Genomic DNA, 10,677 nt, shown 5'->3' on the forward strand with positions numbered 1-10,677 from the left:
TTTTATCATCACAATAACCAATGAATGTGCACTTAATTGATTTTGCATCAAGTTTTCTTCTTTCATATTTTGGAATATGTGCAAATGCCTTGCATCCAAAAACTCTTAAATGATTCACTTTTGGTTTATATCCATAAAATGCTTCAAAAGGTGTTTTTAGATCTAAAATTTTGGTAGGACTCCCAGTTTTCAAATAAACAATGGTATTAATGGCTTCATCCCAAAAGCCATTAGAGATATTTTTACCTTGAAGCATACTCCGTGTATATTCCACTAGTGTTCTATTTTTCCTCTCAATGACGTCATTTTGCTGAGGTGTATAAGGCATTGTAAATTTTTGTATAATCTAATGACTTTTGAAATATTGATTAAAATCTCTTGATTTGTATTCTCCCCCCGATCAAATCTCAGAATTTTGATATATTTCCCAGTTTGTTTTTCCACTGTGTTTTTGAATTCCTTAAAGTACTCAAAAACATCACCTTTATTTCTTATGAAATTGACCCAAGTGTATCTAGATCTATCATCAACAAAAATAAGAAAGTAAAATGCTCCTCTAATAGGTCTAGTTTGCATAGGTCCACATACATCAGTATGAATTAATTCAAGTATTTCTCTTTGTCTTTTTCTTCATGTATAGGAAATTCCTCTCTATCTTGCTTTCCAAGTGCACATGCTTCACATTCAACATGATTATTCTTGTTAGGTCCCTATACTACTAGTGTAACCCCTTATTGTTATTAATACAACCCCCTTATTATATTGTTGTGCCCATGTAGTCCCCATATTTTTATTATTGTGCCCCATAGAAGCCCACTATTTTTATTATTGTGTTCTTACATTATTATTGTTATGTCAGCTCTGATTATATTATGACCCCTTAGACTCCTATATATAGAAAGGAGGTCTTGTCATTTGTATCATCCAAGAATTGTTCATTTGTGTAATGTAAAGGAGGTTGCCCCCTCAAAGAGGCTTATTTCTAAGGTGTTGATCTATTTTTTCTATCATTTTGTGAGTTGGTTTCATAACATTTGGTATCAGAGCTTTGGATTCTAGGATTTCACTGCTCCAAACAGGGCATTGTGGAATTTTCGGTATAACTCTTTTGCTACAAAGTTTCAGAAGCTAAAACAAAAGCCCATTTGAGAAGAAATCAGTCTGCACCTTGTAGAAAATCTGTGATAGGTTAACCCAATAATACAATATAAATCAAATCAAAATACTATAACCTACTTCTACTATCAATTTGCGGAAGCTTAAAGATCGAGATAAACAATATAACCAGAAGAAAAAAAAAGCAATGGAACAATACACATGAAAATACTTTAGGGAAAGCCTCAACTAAAAACCCCACACTATTGTATCATCATACATGGTGGAAATACATAGGAATTATACAAAACCTTAGCTCTCACAGCTAGCCAGATCTTAGTACAATCCTCACAGATGCTCACAAGCAATCTTGGCTTCTCTCCAGCCTTCCTCTCTAACCTCCAAGATGTTATTTCCTTGCGTTGTTCCTTATGGATGATTTTCTTATTACCAAGTGGAAAAGCAAGCCTTCAAAATTGTGAAATCCTCAAGGATGAATCCTTGACTGCATGCATGACTTTTCTCCATGAGAAAACACATGTAACTGATAGTACATTGTCTTTGAACATTAATCTCAATTGGGTCCTTCTCAGAATAGACATGCATGGGTTTCTGATGAGGGAATCTTCAGTTAACTGGAGTAGCACTAGTTGAGTGCATTAATGCATCAACTAGCTGTTAACTAACTATTAGTTCCTCAAACAGTTTTGAACTAATTCAACTGGACTTAACTCAGTAAACTGAGTTAACTAATTATAACTCAAATATAACTCAATATTATCTCCTTAATTTAAGGGATAACTCTTGCATGACTTCAGAAAGACTTCTAACTCGACTTTCTCCAACTAATTATTTTAAAATAAATCAATTAATTATTTCCAAGTAGCCATTAAGACTAAATTCGATTTTAATTCACAATTTAATTCAAAGAAAAATTAAATTGGATTATTCTTGTTGTCATATTTCAACACACCTCAGGTCCGAACTTCAGAGCTTGTCTCTCTATCTTTTTGGAGATATGATATGAGGAAGTTAGGGTTTTTGCAGGCTCCATAATTTCATCTCAAATAGGTCATCATGGCATTTTCGCTATAATGTGTTTTCTACGAAGGTGTGAACTCTGAAATTAAAACTAATTTGAGCCAAAAGCGTGGGGAAGTTCGGGACCAAATTTCAGATCTTGTTTCGCTATATTTGGAGAGATACAATCCAAGACATTTAGGGTTTCTGGAGGCTCTTGAATTACATCCCAAATAGGTGACTTGGGGAAAATTGTCATAACTATCTCTGTGAGCATCAGATTGAAATTTCGTAAGTTATAGAAAGAGGATGGACTATAGTTTTCGGTGTATATTTTCATATCTGAAGGTCAAAACCGTGACACGTGGAAATTCATACAAGTTTTCTCTTCTAAAAAGGTATAGAATCAGGTCATCTTGGGAGATTGTGCATAACGCTTTCTTGGAGAATCCAATTTTAATCAAACTGGTGGCATTGGAAAGAGTACACAGAGGGCTACTATAGGTTGTGATTTCAGAACTGGAAGATTTGAAACTACAGATTTATAGTCGTTTCAATATCGAGCTCAGGAAATCAAGAAAAGGCGATATGAGGAAGTTTGATGGCAAGGATCCGACAAATTGGATACTACAGATTGAGCAATATTTTGATCTACATGAGGTGCAACTATTACAAAAGGTACATATTGCATCTTCATATTTAGAACCGAATCAATTTTCATGGTATAACGGGCTTTGTTCCAATAAACGACTTGTTACATGGTCAATTTTCATGGAGGAAATGATAGCACATTATGAGGATACAAAGAGCAACACCTTCTTTAGCCAATTGATAAATCTCAAACAAAAGGGTTCAATGGTAGAGCACATTAAGGATTTCAAAAATTGAATATAAGGGTAAATGATATTCCAGAGAAGAAAATGGTTGATGTTTTCATAGGGACTTTAAAGGATAACATTCAACATGAGGTTCGTCTTTGGGGAACTGATTCATTGGAGAAGGTATTCAAGTTGGCAAGGAAAATTGAAAACCAAATTATGGAAACAAGGCATCCCACCACTCACGACTATAATTATGGAAGTGTTTTTTCTCCTAGCCTTCCACAACCTACAAGGTTTACACCACAACAATCGGAAGAAAAAAGAGAAAAAGGGCTTTGTTACAATTGTGATAGCAAATACACTAAAGGTCATAAGTGTGTTGAGAAGAAATTATTTTACATAGATTATGAGGAGGAGGAAGAAAAGGATCAAGAAACATCAAAATAAGAGGATATACACCAAGAACCCACCCCAGAGAAAGAAGAAATCAATCTGACCATATCTTGTAAAGCATTGGAAAGCATTACCACTCCTTAAACACTCAAGATAGAAGTACATATCAAGAAGAAAAAGCTTCAAGAAGTGAAATATCACATCGAGAAAGAAGAAATTAATCCGAACATATCTCGTAATTCATTGACTAGAATTACCACTCCTCAAACTATCAATATAGAAGGACATATAGAGAAGAAAAATGTTCAAGAATTGAAAGATCACATCGAGCATCAAGAAATGAATCCGACCATATCTTGTAATGCATTGGAAGAAATTACCACTCCTCAAACTATCAAGATAGAAGGACATATCAAGAAGAAAAAATTAATAGTGTTGATTGATTCGGGAAGTACCCATAATTTTATTCATTGTAAGATAGCCAAGGAATTGAATTTCTTCCTGTATCGAGCACCAGAGTGCCAAGTGATGGTTGCAAGTGGAGGAACCATAAATTGCTTTGAAAAGTGCCATAATATCAAGCTATCCATGGGAGAATACGTATTGAATAGCCCAATGCTTTCCATTCCAATGGGTGGTGCTGATGTTTTACTAGGAGCCCAATGGCTACAATCTTTGGGTACAATAGCTTTTAATTTTCAAGAACTTTTCTTGAATTTCTTTTGGGGAAGGAAAGGAAGTTGAATTAAGGGGTATCAAAGGGAAACCAGGAAAGATAATCAACTCTAACAGAATGAAAAATCTTCTAAATAAAGAACAACGGTGTGTGATTGCACAATTATATTCACTAGGGGATCCCACATTGAAATCATGTATTTCTCCAGATCTCAAAAATGTTTTGGACAATCATTCCAAGGTATTTGATACTCCCAAAGGCCTCCCACCTGTTCGTGATCATGATCATGCTATTCATTTGATTCCAGGAAGTGTTCCTCCAAACATTAGGCCTTACAGATATCCATATGCCCAAAGGAGTGGGAACTCATTCAAAAGTTGTAGAAGATCCCAGTTCAAGCAGTATTGCGAGAACTTGACAAGGAAGGAAAAATCATAATGGATCCTGAAGCAGTCATACAACTAAGAAACCAACAGCTATGAAATAAATCACTTTCAGAGTATCTCATCAAGTGAAAGAACTTACCCGCTGAAGATTTCACATGGGTTGACAAGAATTTATACAGAAGCATCAAGAACTACTCAAACGTTGAGGACAACACTTTTTGAAGGAGAGGAGCATGTTAGGTCCCTATACTACTAGTGTAACCCCTTATTGTTATTATTACAACCCCATTATTATATTGTTGTGCCCATGTAGTCCCCATATTGTTATTATTGTGCCCCATAGAAGCCCACTATTGTTATTATTGTGCTCTTACATTATTATTGTTATGTCAGCTCTGATTATATTATGACCCCTTAGACTCCTATATATAGAAAGGAGATATTGTCATTTGTATCATCCAAATATTATACATTTGTGTAATGCAAAGGAGGTTGCCCCCTCAAAGACGCTTATTTCTAAGGTGTTGATCTATCTTTTCTATCTTTTTGTAAGCTAGTTTCATAACAATTCTTCATAACAGGAAGACCTTCAACCATTGTTTTTCTTTGAAGTAACATCAAATCATTGTGATTTAAGTGACCATACCTTTGATGCCATAACTTTTCTATTGACATTGTTGTAGATGTCAATGCTCGATGCCCTGTCCTGGTCACATTTAGCTTATACAAGCCTCCAACTCTAGTACTTGTGAAAATAACCTTGTAGTGATCCTGGATATCTTTAACAACACATTGTGATTTGACAAATTCCACCTTTCGATCTTGATGAACAATAGTAGAAACATAAATTAATTTTTTTCTTATACCAGGAACATACATCACATCATGAATTTGTCTCTCTTTTCCATTAGGCAACATCACACCTATTATTCCATACCCTTGAACTTGAATGGATCTATTATCTCCTGGATAAACACATTTCCCATCAATGTTCTCATGATATTCATCAAACCAATCCTTATTACAAGACATATGTAGTGATGCACCAACATCAATGAACCAAGCATTCACATCATCAGTCTCAATAGACAATGCAACATGATAAACAAATAATTTGAGATTTTTAAATCCATGATTGATTGAGGTGTCTTTGTCGACAAAATTCCCATTATGCCTTCTGTTTCTCTTCTTAGACTCATTATATTTCTTTTTATAGCAATCTTTAGAATGATGTCCAGGTTTGCCACAATAATAACAATCATCATTTCTCTTCTCATGAACTAGAAATTTAGATTGTGCCATACCTTTTTTCTTTGCTTGAAACATTCCTCCTTTGCTTTTGTCCCATGGCTGGACTTTGTATGGCTGCTTACCCTTGGCTTCCTCTTGTAGCAGAATATCTGTTAGTTCATCAAAAGTAGGAGGCTTCTCTCTAGCTAAAAGACTTGAAACAAAAATTTGATAATCTTGCACTAAGACATTTAATGTGATAGTGACCAAGTCAACATTGGACACCTTTTCACTAATGTCTCCAAACTTATCACTTAGTTTTTAACTTGGGAAATGAAATTACTTATACTTTCATTGGCCTCCATTTTAATTGACAAAAGCTTGGTCTTCAAGAACAAAATCTGGTTAGTATTAGACATTTCGTACAAGCTTTTGAGAACATCCCATGTTTCTTTGGATGTCTTACAATACCTAATATGAGGAAAGATGTTGTCCTTAACTCACATTCGTAGCAACACCTTTTCTTTTGTTTCCCTTTTTTCCCAATCTGGAATAGTTGCAGCAGCAATGGGTTTGGGCTCCACCCCATTCACTATGGGCCACAAATTATTTCCCCTCTAAAACTCTTAATACTTTGAATTTACAATTCACATAATTTCATCCATTAAGCCTTGTGAACTCATTCAAATAAGTTTCCGCAAAAAAATTGGCATAATCTCAAAACAATTGTCCCCAATCAACAAAACGCACCCAAATCTACACCCAAATTCACCAGATCTACCCCCAAATTCACCAGATCCAAAGCCAAATGCACAAGATCTTAAAAACAACAAGACTTAATCTTGCTTCCAATAAAAAAAAAAGCCAAAACTACTTTTTATTTCTCCTTTTTTTTTACCAAACCCTATTTCTAAAACATTAATTTCCTTTTATAAATAAAAAATGCCCAATTTTTAACTTTGACCCAAAAGAAAATATTTAAGTCCTTATATCTTGTAAATTCTTTTTCACAATAAAAAAAGTTTTAATCCCTTATTTCTCCATTCAAAAACCTTCACGTTTACAAACAAAATTTCTTTATGAAAACTTTATACACAAAGTGACTTAAAAAATAGTGAATTGGTTTGAGGTGAAAAGTGAACTCTTCAACAACATGAAACACTAGGTTTTCACAAAACAACAATTAATTACAGCATGTTTCCCTTTATAAGCCCAATGTTCAATGCTCCACCTTGAGTTCCTTTAATCAGTACTCAGACTGTGGAACGAGGGTTTACAGAGGCTCCCTTCGAAAACTCCTCAGCAGCTCACACTCAACTCCGTGTTCAAAGGGTGCAAAACACTGCCACCTTCCTCCACTCTGCCATGAAGCCAACAACCACAGGCCCTTTTCAGCAATCAATGATCACATCCAGATTGCACACAAATAGTACACCACAACATATCATTGCATAAGAATTATGTAGCCACCTCAAATTTTAATGTTATTCACTACTTAACCATAACGCAATAAACCTCCAAAAATTTTAGAAAGCAGATCTTTCAGTTCACACCACCCTCAGCTCTGATACCATATTAGAAAATCAGAAAGATGCACAAGAATGAAATCAAATCTCATTGATCAAATTGTTTAGACAACCAATACATTATATAAGAACACATAGACAACTTCTAGGACAATCTAGATCCAACTCCTAGGACAATCTAGATCCAAATAATTTGGATCACCAACTCACAACACAAACTACTAAGGCACAACTCACGACATAGAAACTCAAACACTAACTACGAGAACACAACTCATAAACTCTATCTGGACATATCATTTCTACATTATTCCAACATTCTCCTTCTTCCTTCTCCCTCACAGCCTCCTCCTCCTCCTCCCCTCCCCCCTTGCCTCTTCACCCTTTGTCTCTTCCACCTCTTCTCCATTTTCCTCTTCGTCTCTTCCCTCCACCTCATCCCCTCCTCCTCCTCCTCCTCTTCCTCTTCCTAAGAAAAACATAAAAAGAAAACATAATTTCATATCATTTCATTCTCTTTATTTATATTTCTTACATATTTTCAGGTTTCCTTCTCCACCTCATTGTCTCCTTAAAAAAAAATTACATATTACTTCATTCTCTTGATTTACCATACTTACAAATTTTCATATTTCTTTACAATGATAATTCACATAATAATACATGAATGTTAATCCAACAAAACAATCTACATAAAAAAAATGCAATATAAATAATTAATTATGTAGTCTCAAATGTAATGGCAAATAGCTTCCTCGTCATTCGAGGAAATCAAGTTAGGGTGGCCAAAACACAAAATTACAAAAACAACAGTATTGTCTGTGTATGCCCGTTGGTCATTGTCTTCAATACCTTACCTGTTAAGATGTATTTCTAATATAATAGTCCATTAGGACAATGTAACTGTAGCACTTTGTTTCAACTAATTAATCACCACCATACGCACCTGTAGCGCTCTGTTTCAACTAATTGATCACCATTATACCAGAACAAAACGATGTTTCGAAATTGTAACCATTCTGTTTTTTAACCATTATACCCAAAGAAAACGATGTTTGGAAATTGTAACCATTCGGTTTTTTAGTTATTTGTGTTTATATCTCAGAAGAAAGTTTAATTGCGTAGCTATGGGTGAGGACTAACTGAGGAGAGGCGAATATTGATTAGAAATGGCTCAGAATTTCAAATGTGTGAACAAAAGTATAATGACGCAGCAAAAGTAAAAATAAATGCTATCCATAGTTATAGAAAAATGATAAGGAATTGCTCAGAATTTCAAATGTGTGAACAAAAGTATAATAGCATATAAATAAATGCTATCCATAATTACAGAAAAATAATTATAAACAAAGCGAAGCAAGTGCTCAACATTTCAAATGTGACAACAAAATTATCCACAAATGCTATCCATAATTGAAGAAGGAATTATTCGTAAAAGTTATCCATCACAGCAAGGAATTATGGGGAGAAGATGTCCTTCCAGGGCAGAGAACCGTTGTTACAGGTGCTTCAACTCTCTGTGGATGAGAGATTACAGGTCCCTCTCACACATCGAATCGCGTACAACGAGATTTAGGTATATTTGTAGGCTCAGACTGTACAGCAAAATTTAACTTCGAGTATCTCGGACATATTTAGTCGAAGTTAAGTGAGTTTATTTGTACAAAAAGATTTAGCAAAGTTTATTACAATAATAATTCGAAATGTAGCTTAATAATATTACATATCTTGTAAATAGCTTTGAAATATATATAACTAAATTTTTAATAAACAGTCAAGGTGAAAATTGTAATTAAGTTGTATTGTAGAGTGAAAGTTGTAATTAAGTTGTATTGTAGAGTAAAGCTAAGTTAGGAATAAATAAGTTTTCTATTTGGACATTACTCAAGTACTTAAAATCTAATTAAACTGGTTAAGCTTATGGGAAATATGATATATTAGATTAAACTGTAAAGTAGAACTATTATTCATAAAATATTAAATTTAGTTGATATGGCACATTTATCACAAATTCATGAAGCCATTGTAGAGAAACTATTGAATGAGAATGGAAAGTATTACATTATTGTAGCTCAAGTTTGTCAAGTAAAAGATATTGAAGAGTTTTCATTGTATTGAAGTCTCATCTCTCCTCTTTTCTCCATTGAACTTATCCAAGAAATCAACATTGCTATCCTCCATCCTCATGCAACATAAGATGACATGAACACGGTTACCCAAGAACTGAACACGTACTTAACCCTACAACATTTGCAACCAAATTAACAAAAATTAATGATATATAAATGGAATTCGATGTTATTGATATCCATGAACTCAAAAAATTGTAAATCCTCTCTTACTCTATCCACACCTAAGACATGACATGACTGACTCACATACTCAAACCACAGACTTCGCGACTCTGACTCAGACTCAAACCAACCATACATCCAAGCACAGAGACCAAAATGCTGTAAAATGACCAGATTTGAGAGATATATATTTGTATAGCGATTTCCCCTCTTCCTTCAACGGTTGTATGCCCAGCCCTACCGGATATATGTACTTCCCAGTGTTTTGGTGTTGTTCAAAGTTCAGTCATCTTCCTCGGAAGAGAAAAGGGTACTGATGTACGCGCAGTCCTATCACAGGAAACCACCGCCTGGAGTTTGAAATTTTTGTCCGAATACCCGAACTGATTCAGACAGAACGTACGTTTATTACCAACGGCTTGAGCCAATAGTTTTAACGATACACTGTAAAACTTAATACGCTATGTGATTGATGGACAATGGAGGTTCCCCGGAGATTTCTGGGTTCTGTGAATGCAAGAGAAAAAATCATAGCTTCCATTGTTGAAATCTAATTTCAACGCAGACCAAGAAAAACCGTGAACCAAGCCAGAAACCGTTCACCGGATTTTCTCGGAGCTATTTGCCGACGAAGGAATAATCCGGGAAGGAGCTCCGAGAAAATATGGAGCTGACGCGTGGTTGACCCCTGACGTAACGCAACGTAAGAATCTCGGAGGTTAACTTTCAGCACTTATTGGTCTTCCGATATTGTTCTCCACCGTTGGATTTGCTCCCGTGTTCTCCGCCGTTGATCACCTGGAGCTGCATACGAACCCACATCAATTCAATGTTTTGCGTGGAGTAAAAGGTTTATGGTTGAACGCCGTAGGTAAAAGAATTTAATGATTGGTACAAGATTTTGGTGAGGCTCTTTTAATATGAGCATGGGCATGTTATAATATATGTTTTTATATATATTTATATACGGCATGTATTAAATAGGAAATCGTATGTAATAAGTTTAATGTTTTTTGTTTTGACTTTTAAAAAAAAAATGTTATGTATTGCACACGGGAGGAACAAAAAAAATTATTCTTCACAGCAGTGAAAAAGAATGACGGAGCAGTAAAAGAAAATCACACAGCAGTGTGTAAAATAAGAAGAACCAGGTGATGTAATTTTTGGAATAGCAAAAACCATGTGTGGTTTTGCACAGCAGTGCAGAAAGGAAATGGTGGAGCGATTTTTGTAACT

Source organism: Pinus tabuliformis, chromosome 5_1 (genome assembly GCF_031772625.1).
Source record: "Pinus tabuliformis cultivar Carrire ecotype Pingquan chromosome 5_1, CPIR1, whole genome shotgun sequence".
In the NCBI taxonomy this organism is placed as follows: Eukaryota; Viridiplantae; Streptophyta; class Pinopsida; order Pinales; family Pinaceae; genus Pinus; species Pinus tabuliformis.